At 32.1% G+C, this 12,041-nt stretch overlaps 1 long non-coding RNA gene across 1 annotated transcript in view; it reads left to right on the top strand.

The window, feature by feature from the left end:
* LOC136797288 (uncharacterized) overlaps nucleotides 1–12,041 on the top strand; it is a 173,880-nt gene that overhangs the window by 92,057 nt on the left and 69,782 nt on the right. The window contains exon 2 of the long non-coding RNA XR_010845143.1: nucleotides 4,268–4,329. This is a non-coding gene — a long non-coding RNA (uncharacterized lncRNA). The remainder of the gene's footprint in view (nucleotides 1–4,267; nucleotides 4,330–12,041) is intronic.

Genomic DNA, 12,041 nt, shown 5'->3' with positions numbered 1-12,041 from the left:
TACAATACTCATTTATATATGTATATTTGTATTAATTATAATACAATACTCATACATTACATTGCTAAGCTGACAGTAAGTAGGCCTGTTAGCCTTAAACTCCGGCGGATAACTAACCTGATAAGCGGCAATTATACTCTGCGAGGAAGGTTAGGAACTGTCCGAGTAAATTGAGCAGTTCACAGATATCGCAGACTCAAGCTGACCTTAGCTCTGGGACTCCAGCACATTCCAGCGTTAATTTACAGCCTCCCTACTTCGCTTCGTGACGGCTAGTTTTCACCTGAGCAGTTCCCGATAGTCATGGAATATTAGTCTGCTAGTCAGGAGAGTTTAATCGTTAAAGGTTATTTTATAACAGAAATTTTTTCTGCAGATTAAAATCGGAAAATTTGAACTCTAATTAGAGATTTCTCAATTGTTTTTGAACTTTAGACATCATATCATATTTTACCAGAGAAAAAAACAACAAAATTTGCAGATTACAGTGGTAAAAAGAAATATATATTTACCAAAACCCCAAAATTTAAACTCAAACTAGAAATTTATCATTGGAGAAGAAGACCCCCCGACAAACTTCTCCAATCATTAATCTACGGTCTACACCTCATTAGAATTTTATCAATTTTTTTTTAACTTTAGACATGACTGATCTACATGACAATAATAAGGCCCATCTGGATATACGGAGTTGAGCTTTGGGGCTCCACTAAACCTTCGAATTCCTCTCGTATCCAATCTTTACAATCCAAAATCCTTCGAAAAATCCTCAATGATCCTTATTTTGTTACTAATAAAACCATCCATAAAGACCTAAATGTTCCTTATGTAACCGATCTAGCCCAAATCCAAATACACTAGTTTCTAACCTTGCTTCCTCTTCCATTCCTGGCAATCCTCCGAGGCACCTGAAAAGAAGATGGCCTCGTGACCTTCTATTATAAACTGTTTTTAGAGTTCTACTACTGGGTAGTTTCTCTACATCCTTTATCATAACATTATGTCATTATGATCAAATTTACTGGTTGTATTTTTTATACAGTTGTAAATATCAATAAATAAATAAAAAAAAAAAACTTTAGACATCATTTCATATTTTATAATTGAAAAAATAATATCTCTTTGCATATTAGAATGGTAAAAAAAAAGATTAACCAAAATCCCTAAATTTAAACTCAAATTAGAGATTTATCAATTTTTTTTAACTTTAGACATCATTTCATATTTTATAATAGAAAAAATAATTTCTCTTTGCATATTAGAATGCAAAAAAAAAAAAAAGATTAACCCGAATCCCTAGAATTTTAACTCTAATTAGTGATTTCTCAATTGTTTTTGAACTTTAGAGATCATATCATATTTTATAACAGTAAAAAAAATATATATATATATTTTTTTCTTCCTAGATTACAATGGTAAAGAAAATAGAAATTGATTAATCAACATCCCTAAATTTAAACTCTAATTAGAGATTCCTTAATCGTTTTTGAACTTAAGAGATAATATATTTTATAACATTAAAAAAAAATTTCTTTAGAAATTAAAATGGTATTAAAAAAAAAATGATTTACCAATTTTAAAACTTATTTTATTTGTGACAAAGTAGGGAGCATTTAGCATTTTACGAAGGATTTTGAATTGTAAGGATTGAATACGAGAGGAATTCGAAGGTTTTGTGGATCCCCAAAGCTCAAAGCCGTATGTCAGGATAGGCCTTATAACCGTCATGTAGATCAGTCTTTCGTAATTGATTGGAAGTTTGGACCGTTTGTCTAGTAAGTGCTGTAACAGTCGAAATCGACGTTCAGTTTCCTTTCTTTTCAGTCTTCTGTGAGGATTCCAGGTTAGTCGTTTGTCCAGATATAGTCGAAGGTAACGGATCTGTTCTACAAGGGTAAGGGGAACATTATTGAAGTATATTGTAGGGCAGTCAGTAGGTTTAGAGTAAAGGTAATTTGATGGGATTTGTTGAAATTTATTTTAATCCTCCAATTACGACACCATTCTTCGGGGGCTGTGATATTGGATTGAAGAGTTTGGGATGCATTTAAAGGATTATTATTAACAGCGAGAACACATGTGACATCGGTATACGTGGTGAGAATAGTAATTAGGATTGGTTGGGATGTCTGCTGTATAGATTCTGTAAAGGATGTGACCGAGGATACTACCCTGAGGAACACCAACGGACTGAAAGAAGAGGAGTGAATAGGAACCATTGTGGTTTACTTTAAATAATCTGTCAGCGAGGAAGGAACGGATAATGAGAAAGTATGTAGGAGGTAGGAATTTACGGAGTTTGTAGAGCAGTCCCGGGAAAATTTTGTTTAAATATATATAGATATAGCATATAGATAAAAAATGTTGATAAGAATAATTTATTTGTTACAATTTTAGAATACGATAGTATTTGAGTGTGGGATAATATCCCGAAACGTTGTACAAGTACTGAATATAGAATAGAAAATGCAGTTAGCATCTTCCCCTTTACACGGCACAACCCCTGATGAAGACCTGAAACTCAGGTCGAAACGTCGGCATAAAATAAATAAATATGGCTTTGTTTATTTATGTTGTTCTTTGCTGACCGCACCCCCCGACAAACTTCTTCAAGAATGAATATAGAATAGTTTTTATTCTAATTGGAAGTTTTCATCTCCTCAACAATTTTCAAAAAAAATAATATAAATATAAATCAATTTTCTAAAATGAAAATTCTGAATGTGTCTGGATGGACCATTTGATTTGTGACAAAATAAGGATATTTAAGGATTTTGGATTGTAAAGATTGGATACGAGAGGAATTTGATGGGGTAGTGGAGCAACAAAGAATAAATATAAATAAAAAAATATTAAAATAAAGCAATGTAGAATATTTCTTATAAATTATAAAATATACTATTCCTCCTTCGCTTAGATATTATGCGGACGTATCCACTAAATTAGCGAACCAAAATGAATTATTAACAAAGTGGGGGCGAGCCTTTTGTCTGAGGTCTTTAAACCCTAATGAATGGGTCTTAACGCCCTCGCTAGCTCATGGCTTGGAGATAATAGGTGCAGATTAAATTGTGCATTTTAATAATCCAATTATGGAAAGCATGTCTTCATTTCCAATATAGATGTTTCCATTATCTATTATTTTTTCGTATTTCTTAGCTCGTCAAATGTTGTTGTTCACGTATTGTGAAAGTATTGAAAAAAATTGAGAACAAAAACAGTCTCTCACCTATCTAAGACACCTATCGCCTGAATGTAATTTTTAATGAGGTGTAGATAGTTGACCGTAGATTACTGATTGGAGAAGATGATCTGGGGTGCGGTCAGCAAAGAAACAACATAAATAAGCAAAAAAATATCTATTTATGCCGACGTTTCGACCTGATTTTCAGTTCTTCATCAGGGCTATAAAAACAAAAAGACAACAACCATCATTTTGAGAGATAGAAGTTTATTAATAACTACGGTTAAAGACAGTAGTCAATTGATTACATTATTATTTATATGCATATAAATGTGAGTAATAAATAAATGATACAATGGGAAGAATCTATAAAGAATTAGTTATTAATTAATCAATATTGCAAAAGAAAAGAACAGGGTATAAGAAGAAATAAATGGAGAAAGGGGGATGAAGAAAGTAAGAAATGCGAGAGTAAGGTTATAGGAAAAGAATCCAGACTACATTAATATAAATTGCAGGAAAAGCCGCTAGAGTGCAGTTCGGCAAAAGACGTTACATAAATAGAAATCTAAATGTTAAAAGACCATAGAGATAAAATAATCAATGTGAGAGTAAAAAAAGAAAAAAGAAAATCCTTTCATTTATATGTCTATAAATAATAATGTAATTAATCTACTACTGAGTTTTCCATTGTTATTAATCAACTTTTTTACTCTAAATTATGGTTGTTTTCTTTTGGTTTTTATAGCTCTGATGAAGACTTGAAAATCAGGTCGAAACGTCGGCATAAATAAATATTTTTTGTTTATGTTGTTTCTTTGCTGACCAAATCCCCGATCATCTTCTCCAATCAAAATGTAATTTTTCATTCTCATCTTTATCATCACTTCGCTTTAAATCTACAATTTTCTGACGTTTCGTTTTAATAGTTATTTCTCATTAGTTATTTTGTAATTAACTCTATAAGTCTTTAGTTTCTTTTTTTCTTTTCCTTTATTTATTTTATATAAGTTGTCTTTCATAATTATATTTATATGCCAGTAACTATTTTCGCTTGGTTTAATGTATTTTTTGAATTTGTAGGCCCGCTCTCTGACGAGTGATTTTGTCCACACCCTCTCTTGACGGCAACTCCTCCTGAGTCAGTAAGTTTTTCTGTATATTTCAAATTTTTCTTCCTTCTTCCCACCCCCACACATTTCTTCTCTCTAGTACCTTCCTTATTTACTTTTACGGACACTATATTTATTTTAGCTTTTTACTTTTTATTCTTCTGTATTACTGTGCATTTTGTTACCTAGTTTAGCATATACTCCGTTTTCTTTCTTGCCTATTGGAATCATATATATTATTTTATTTCACCCATTTCACTTATATGATTGACTTATATTTCACACATGTTAATTTAAATTGTCTTCACAATATATATATTTTTAATCATTACTTACATATTTTCTTATGATAATTTCAATTACTCAATTACCGCACCTTACATTAAGTTTATTTCTTCATTTACATGAGCACTGTCTGATTTTTAATAACTTTTTTTTATTATTTGTTTTGTATAAATCTTACCTCTATCTCTATAATATTATATTTTATCTTCTAATAATATCAACTACTATATAATTAATTTATTATTATGTATAATTCCAAGTTTGTTAGTTACTCTGAATTAAAGTTATTATCTCGATTGGTTTTTCAGCCTTCATGAAGGCCTGAAATTCAGGTCAAAACGTCGGCACACATGAATACTTTTTACTTGTTTGTTTGTCTTTACTGACCGGACCCTCAACCATCTTCACCATAAAAATAAAATGCTAAGACCCATAGTTTTGGAAGATTGCAAAACAAAACCTCAAGTTTCTTAAGTATGATTAATTAACTCACAATGTATAGTTAGGGTAATAAAAATTGGCAGCTGTTGAAGAATGCTATAAACAAATATTTTTTCATTCAGAGCTCTATATCTTTAAAACTACCACTAACAATAATAAACCTATGAGAAAATCATTTAAAGTAGAGTAAATTGGCTACAATATCAGCCCTAATAGAGCTATTTACGTCCAATAGTTCCCGAGATATAACGTTTTTAAGAAGCTACATTTCATAAAAAATGCACTGAAAATCAGAATTTCATTGTTATTATTCAATATTATGAAAAATATTACTCCTATGAAGATAAACTTTAGAAACTACTTTATAATACATTAAGCTAGCTTTAATGTGAGTGTTATTAGACAACTATAGGTCGAATGGTTAATTGGATATAGGCTTCTTAAAATAAATTCCACTACTGATTTTTTATGAAATGTTGCTTTTTTAAAAAATAAAAATCTTTGTAAATATTAAATATAAAAAGGTCTATTAGGGCTCATATTTCAGCAAATTTATTTTCCTTTAAATAATATTCTTTTTAGATTTTCTAGTGTTGGTAGTTTTTACGATATAGAGCTCCGAATGAAAAATTAATTTTCTTTAAGGTTTTGAAACAGTCGCCATTTTTTATTCTCCCTACCTATACTTGGCAGACCCCATAATTTTGACAAGTAATTATACATGGTTTTCATCAAAGTAATAAAAAATTGGGGTGAGATATCTATATTTTTTTCTCCTCGGATATTGTACTATCTGTTCCAACATCACTTCTGACTGCGCATGCTCCGAATAGTCAGAAGAGGTTGTTGGAACAGACCTGATAAATATCTTTATACACTTACCACAGACATTATGTATAATACGTATACAACTTTTGCTATAAATTAAATTAAATTATAGCACTCCTGTTTATTTTTCCTTAATTTTATTTTTGTGCCGTTTATTAGATATTAGAATTGACATGCGCCGCTTGCAACCTTATTTTAGTTTATTTTGTTTTCCTTTCCTATTGAAGTTTTTGTTTCCCAATCCATGATTTTGGGCGCATAAAATTTAAATCTATGTCCTGTTTTTTTTTTTTTTAATATGTTGTGAGTGCAGTTTGGTCAGGTTTGTTAGGCTTATAGAGGTACAAACAAATGATAATTTTGTTTTCCTTTCCAGTTTATATATGGCACTGTACGTGCAAGGTATTGAAATAAAATTATGGAGAAGATGGTCAGGGTTGCAGTCAAAATAGAAACAGAAGTAGTTAACAGCTATTTATTTTCCTACGTTTCGCCCTACTTTGTAGAGCTTCATCAGGACTGTTCAGGTGGATAGATTTTGTGACTGTGACAGATGCATGCTTCCAATTTTATGTGTCACTTAAGCTATCAACTTGAACAGCCCTGAAGAAGCTCTACAAAGTGGGACGAAACGTCGGAAAATAAATAGTTGTTAACTATTTTTGTTTCTCTTTTGATCGCAACCTTGCCATCTTCTCCATAATTTTAGGTAATATTTATAATTCGCCGGTTGTACACGTAAGATAGGAGCCATTCTAGTGTAGATTGGTGATCTTGATTGTTTTTGTAGTTGCGCCATTGTGATTATAAACAGTCGGTATTTCCAACAGCCGTGTACTTTTGGACTCACGCTGCCTGTTTCTTTTCATACTCAGATTGAAGATAAGATTGATGATAACATTTTAGATAACGGCAACCAATTTGCTCCTCATTCATAGCGGTTGAGCAAGGCGCAGATACTAACTGCTTTTCCCCGCTTTCAAAGGCTCTCTGCTGCGTTTCGTGAACGGCGGTGCTTCGATTTAATTATCGCCGACTGAGCCGAGACAGGATCGTGATGGCTGAGGAGCGTAATCCTCCTTTAGAAGAAGAACAAAAGAGGCCGTTGGCAAATCCTGGGAGTCGTGACACCACCTGCGATCCTCCGATCCCCCTTTGAGGGAGGCTTCGAAGGTAATTAGGACCTGCGCTTCGCCTCTAATGGTCCGGCAACAAAAAGAGACCTGAGATACGGATCGAATATCGAATCAGTTTGATGGACGTTGATCTGTCGAAAGCTAATCCTTAACTAGGATGAGTGGCCTCTATCACATACTCCTTATCGATGCTCATAGGTTATAAATTCCTCTATAAGAAATTAACTCTCTGTGTGCGTTGAGGTGTCACTTTAGCAACCTAGTAACTGCAGCGGCACCGGTTAGAATTTTATCTCGTGGTTCAAGAAATGAAAACTTGACCTTCCCACACTGGTTAGAATATAGTAGGGACTTTTAGGATAACTATCCGAACGTCAGAAATGGTTAGAGAGTGGTAAACAAATAAAAATAAATAGCAGCATAAGTTTGTGTATGTATATTGATAATTATTTTCTTGATTGTTAATAATATGTATTTTTTTAGATCTTGAAAATAAGTCAATCACTCTATTGTGGTGAAGTTCCGCAACTCAAGTCATGCCCAACAATGATAAAATAGTTTTTTAGAACATCAATTTCTTTAAGTAATTATTAAAAAACAAAAAGGTACAGAGTATAATTTAGTAGTAATGACTGTAACATTACTTATGATTGTCTATTAGAGTTTGTTTTACATTGCTGTGACATAACTACCTCACAGTACAGGGGTGAAATGGAGGAATATAAATATGGCTTTGTTTTGGTTTTTCCAACACCTAACCGGTCTATAGAACAGTTAGTCAGTCATTTATTAATGGTACCTATTTTGTCTATTAATATACAGTGTTCTTAAATTTGTCTTATGTGTTTTTGAGGCTGAAGTAATAAGAATTTAAATTTTGTATTTCTGATAATCCGATTCTTATATTTTTCTATTGTAGTAAAATATCAATAATAAACAGCTAGAAATTGTTTAACTAGAGATAATATATTAAGGAAATAATCTTATATTAATGAATAAAATTAATTTATAATTTTATGTCATAAAACCTGTACCGCTAGAAGAAATGAGGGGTCAGGGATTCAGTACTTTGTTAGAATGTACTACGATTCTTGAACAATGGTTATAAAGGAGTTGTTTTTTTAACCTATGTTCTGCAATTTTTAGTACAATAAGAATAAAAATGAAACTCTGTTTCATTAACAATGGTTGTACAAGAAGGTCATTTGTTCATCACGCTCAACCGTGTGATCTTCATGTTTTTCCTCAATAAATGTTACCTCATTTATTAATGATACGTATTTTGTCTAATTATATACAGTGTTCTTAAATTTGTCTTATGTGTTTTTGAGGTTGAAGTAACAAGAATTTAAATTTTGTATTTCTGATAATCCGATTCTTATATTTTTCTATTGTAGTCATTTTTTTTAGATTTCGATTGAAGTTGTTGTTGTTGATTGTTGCTTAAAGGGGTAAAACTCTCTGGCCATCAACGCCTATGGCATGATAAAAGTAAAATAAAAAATAAAAATCAGAGGAGTTATAATTTATAAAGAAGGCGATGTGCTTTTAAAAATTTAAATACTAATGTAATTTTAGCTTCCTCATCTGTGAGATCTTCTGATAAATTTGGGGTCAGTCCTTTCCTGTTCATTGTTGGCAAATAGTGAGTACATTCTACAAAAATATGTCTAATCGTGAGAATGGACTGACAATATTCTCACGTTGGAGGTGGCAGTTTTGTGTTTAGGTGAGAGTGCGTGCGAAGAGTATGACTTACTCTCAAGCGGGTTAGAGCAACTTCCTCCCTACGGCTGTTACGGTAGGATGTTGACAATGGTTTTACAGATCGTTTTATTTCTTTTAATTTATTCGGATTCAAGTTATTTCTTTGCTGATCCATGATTTTAGGTATATCAAATTTAAATCTATGTCCTATTTTTCTAAAATATGTGGTGAGAGCTGTTTGGTCACGTTTGTTAGGCTATTTTTATAATGATTAATTGAGGTACAACTAAGTACTGTTCAGAGGTTCCAAAATAGGATTTCCTGCAGTCTCCTACGCTGAATTACATACACTATATTCGATATTTATACATTTTTAATAAATTTATACCTAAATGAATAATTTGATAAAAATTAAGGAACGATTACATTGAGAATAAAATAATGGCTAGGCGTTTATTAAAAAAATGTCTTTGGATGAGATTCAAGTGAAAAATATTAACACGGTCGTTAGTTGATTTTAATGACACACGTCTCGCTCTGTTTCATTCGCGTTTTTCATTTTTTTTTTCCTTTTGGCTGAATAAGAGCTTTCCTGGGGTAGAAGGTAGGTTCAAGCCAAACTACTTCTGATGTACGAAAATTCTGATTTTCATTTAATCGAAATTCAACCCCTGAGATTTCAAAATTTATTTTTGAGACTGAAATCGTTCATATTACAAGGATAATTCTACTATTATAAGTTTGAACATTTTATAATTTTATTGTTGTAATAACTTTGTGAAAGGTACGCAGAAGTGATGAGAAGATACTGGGAGAGAAGAAAGGCAAAAATGAAAAGGGTGAAGTACTGATGTTCGCGTGGTCTTGAAAGGCCGAAAGAAAAAAAAAAATGTGAAACTAATTCTTCCTTTTTTTATTATCTCTAGTGTTTATTCATTTATATTCGACGTTTCGGCGTTTTTTATCTTCATCTTCAGGATTATATTATGTTTTCTTTATTTTTTATTTTATTTTATCCATAAAGACCTAAATGTTCCTTATGCAACCGATCTAGCCCGAACCCGATATTATTCCTTCCATAATAAACTCCCTAACCACCCAAACTCACTAGTTTCTTGCTTCCTCTTCCATTCCTGGCAATCCTCCGAGGCACCTGAAAAGATGACCCCGTGACCTTATATTGTAAAATGTTTTTAGAGTTTTACTACTGGGTAGTTTCTCTACATGCTGTATCACATCATTATCATTATGTCATTATGATCAAATTTACTTGTTGTGTATTTTATACAGTTGTAAATATCAATAAATAAAAAAATAAATTAAATAAAAAATTTTATCCATATAATATAATAGGGTGAAATCTATTTATGATTTGCCCTAATTTTACATATAAATTTATCCAACTTAAACTATCTCCATTATCTCTTATTAAAGAAGGGCGCAATCCATTTTTAAATGATAATGTGTATACAGTTTAAATTGGATAAATTGCCAAGTAAAATATAAGTAATCCAAGTAATTTAAAGTAATCCTGAAAATGGGGGGAAATATAAATGAATCAATGATTGTAGAAAAATGAATAAGAAATAAAGATCAATAATAAACAGGTAGAAATAGTTTAACTAGAGATAATATATTAAGGAAATAATCTTATATTAATGAATAAAATTAATTTACAATTTTATGTTATAAAACCTGTACCGCTAGAAGAAATGAAGGGTCAGGGATTCACTTTGTTTGAATGTACTACGATTCTTGAAGGATGGTTACAAAGGAGTTGTTTTTTTAAACCTAAGTTCTGCAATGTTTAGTACAATAAGAATAAAAATGAAAACCTGTTTTATTAACAATGGTTGTACAAGGAGGTCATTTGTTCAAGATCACGCTCAACCGTGTGATCTTCATGTTACCAACTTTATAGAGGTTGGGTGGACACTAGACGGCTCCTAAGCCCACAGCGTTGACTAATACCTACATCAATACGATAAATAGTTATCTTTCACTGTTCGATTCAAAACCTAGTCCTAGGAGTTATTAGCACAGCACCTTACTCACTGAGCTAACCCTCTCCCTGAATACACGTAATAAAAAAAAAAAAAAAATTTAACAACACCATAAATATTATCAAAAGTTATTTCAACAAGCTCATAATTTTCTTGAATAAATAGATTTGATCAGTTTTTGATATTTTTATTCATTTTTTTATAATTTATTCAGTTAATTGCTATGCTTGCTGGTATATGGTAGATTTAAAAATAAATAAATAATAAAATCTTGTATTGCTATACATGAAAGGTCAGGGGTTGAGTACTTTATTAGGAAGTACTGTTAGTAGACCAACGGTTGCACAAGGAGGTGATTTGGTCAGAATCACGCTCGACCGCCTGTTTAAGGGTAATTAATTTACCTAATTAAGGGTACCTAATTTATGAGGCTGGGCGGACCCCAGTAGGACTCCAGAACCCACAGCGTTGACTCACAGCAACAGAAAACAAATTTCTGTGCAGCCGGAATCTAATGTAAAAATAGTTACATTAGATACGAATTTTACAAGTTTAACATACTTAGTCTAGTTTTCGTGAAGACCAACGTCTAATATGTTGTTTAAAAATACGCTGTTTTAGTTCGTGTGTTAAACGCGTCTGTTGTTTTAATGTAACTTTTTTTAGTTCTACTACCTTTTACTTTTTAATATATGTTTGATATTTTGTAGTAATATACTACTTCACGCAACCCGCACTATGTATGTTAAACATGTTGAATGTGTTGTTAAAGCCCAAAATTTTGATTTCTGTTTAGGTTAATTTTGTTTTGACAACTTTCCAAGTGACTTTTAATTTTGTTAGTTGTAAGGTTATGTTTATTCATTTATTTTTGTTAACTATAAGTAATTTGTGACGCTTGAATAAGTCACAAGTTAGACTTGCCACTCACACGGAATAGACATCGATTGGTGGGCTTCAATAACCAAGTTATTCCAAACGTATCATTTGAAGCACCTTGCGTCATAGCTCCCCTACAAGTTTCTAAGCCCGAACTTAACATCACGGCTATCGTGATCGAGCGGATCTGCGAGGATATGCCCACGAGCCCTATTCCAAAAGATATTGTTGATAAATTTCGCGCCTTAGACCTGGCTGATCCACACTTTCAACACTCGCGTTCTGTCGATTTCCTTTTAGGAGCCGACATGTTTGGCGATATCCTGCGTGTTGGCAATTTAGAATCAGGGCAGGGAGCACCTAGAGCCCTCGAAACCATTTTTGGTTGGATCCTAATGGGACCAATTAACGCTAACTCACCCGATGAAGGTTCACATCCCAGTACGATCCTTCATAGTACAATTAG

Source organism: Halyomorpha halys, unplaced genomic scaffold (genome assembly GCF_000696795.3).
Source record: "Halyomorpha halys isolate HHAL.00 unplaced genomic scaffold, Hhal_1.1 Scaffold131.1, whole genome shotgun sequence".
Classification (NCBI taxonomy): domain Eukaryota; kingdom Metazoa; phylum Arthropoda; class Insecta; order Hemiptera; family Pentatomidae; genus Halyomorpha; species Halyomorpha halys.
The sequence above is the reverse complement of the archived record's forward strand: the minus strand, read 5'-3'. Positions and strand labels throughout refer to the sequence as shown.